Raw genomic sequence first — 2,070 nt, 5'->3', positions numbered from 1 at the left:
AATATCAGAGTAAATAATTTACTTTAGATCCAGAATATTCAACAAGCAACTAACAGATACCTTGTGTTGTGCAGGGTGGTGGAATTGAAACTATATTTGGCACTAGAAGTCTTTATTGGTTTTGAATCTGGTGTCTGCAGTCACAAGGATGATCTCCCTGAGGGAAGGCTGAGGAGAATTACTTCAGTGAAACCTCAAAAGTTGTATATAAAGTTTTTGGAGTATTCTCATAAATCTCATAATTCTCCTCTTTTCCATTCTCAATTCCCCTAGAGTATCCATACTTTCATCTCGACTCCCAGTACTGTTAAACATTTTTACCTAAAGAGGAAGTGGAAAAGATTGCACGTCTAGTTATGCCTTGTTATTAATCCACCACTTTCCACTAAATCTTTCCACCTTTGAAACTCTGATTCACATCCTTTATCCTGTAGGACCTACCTCTAAGTAAATCACAAAAATCTTCCCCTTTCCAATTATCTCAAATGCTTTTAAATTCCTACCAAAAATGCAGTGCTGCAGTTCGCAGTCTTATTTTTTTTTTTTTAATTTTTTTTTTTTTTTTGCTTGCTTGCTTGTTTCAGGCTCCTGTGTGTTATCCCTTCAAAGAGATGTACAACTGGTTAAGCCTAGGGCTCAGGATCAGATTATATTAATGTGCAATGGAGACCTTCGCTTAGGCCGGCATTGTCCTACATGCCTTTATTAGATTATGTCATCTAATTCTCATGACAAACTTTGGAGTACTGGTATCCAATTTGGCAATGAGACAGTGGGAACTCAAACTTCATGTGGTTTTTACCAGGGAATCACAAAACTACTACATATCAGAGCTAGAATAAACTTTTACATTTATCTAGTAACCCCAAGAAAATCTAACTGCAAAACCTGGGAAACCATTTCAAAGAATATGAACATCCATAGTGAATTAATTTCCTTTTCTGTAGTCATCACCTAGATTTTCCTAGTTATTTTTTTTTCTTGTGGCAGTAACTGCTAGGCTTCTGAGACCTTTTCACAATCAATATTTTAAGAACTAATTTGGAATTTTTATATATAATAAAATCCAGATTGGCAAAGGATCATAGAAATAAAATAAAATAAATGTGTCCTTCTAAAAATATGTGACTCTGAAATACCATTCCGTTAGAAAATATTTCAGTAGAAGAAAACAGAGTTAATTTTATATTTTAGAATACATGTGTTTATATATAAATATTATATACAATATATAATAGATTCAAATACATATTGCACATACAAATTTAAGTCAGAAAATTATTTAACATAGAGTCAATATAACCACCTGATTACTGTAGTCACTCCACTTACATTTTTCCTTTTCCAACTGTTCTCTTGATTTTTGTATTAACCCATTTATTTTAGGTCTCCTTAGTTGATTAGATTAAATATGTTACTTTACTTGATAGTTCATTAACACATTTCTCAAATATTTTTTAAATAAAGACAGAATTCCTACTTAGGCTAGTGGAAAAATAGATGAAAACTGTAGACTTTTTATTTTGCAATATTTGTCTCTAATCTACAGATATGATGTTTCCGGCTACATACAAACTCAATGCACACTTATTTTATCCTAGTTCTAGGCAAGTCCCATGATTTTAACAGATGGATTCTAAGCACAAAGCAGAGGAAGTTCATTCTTAGTGTCAAGCCCTCCTTGTGCTAACACATCATTAGTGGTCCTTGTCTTCAGGCTATTTCCTTGACTTCCCAGGAACCTCAACTCTGATGCCTGAACTTTGGCCTCTACAGATGCTGTCACGTTTCCACCAGGCCTTTCCAAAAAGTTCATCAATTGGCAGGTGGCTAATCTGTCAGTAATCCATATTAAAATCCTAATGGGGACTGGTGTTTTATTCTGCTGCTCCTCTCAGGTGTGTGTGTGTGTGTGTGTGTTGCTTTTGTTTTAAGAGACAAGGTCTTTCCCAAACTGGACTTGAACTCCTGGGCTCAAGCACTCCTCCCATCTCAGCCTCCCTAGTTGGGCCTATAGGGACATACCGTCTCGCCCAGGTTTATGTCTGTGTTTTAAGAGGCCTTATTCAA

At 35.2% G+C, this 2,070-nt stretch overlaps 1 protein-coding gene across 1 annotated transcript in view; it reads right to left on the bottom strand.

Annotated features, from left to right (window-relative positions):
* Positions 1-2,070, bottom strand: part of AGMO (alkylglycerol monooxygenase) — a 355,828-nt gene that overhangs the window by 4,827 nt on the left and 348,931 nt on the right. The window lies entirely within an intron of this gene.

This window comes from Mandrillus leucophaeus, unplaced genomic scaffold, assembly GCF_000951045.1.
Source record: "Mandrillus leucophaeus isolate KB7577 unplaced genomic scaffold, Mleu.le_1.0 Scaffold258, whole genome shotgun sequence".
In the NCBI taxonomy this organism is placed as follows: domain Eukaryota; kingdom Metazoa; phylum Chordata; class Mammalia; order Primates; family Cercopithecidae; genus Mandrillus; species Mandrillus leucophaeus.
The sequence above is the reverse complement of the archived record's forward strand: the minus strand, read 5'-3'. Positions and strand labels throughout refer to the sequence as shown.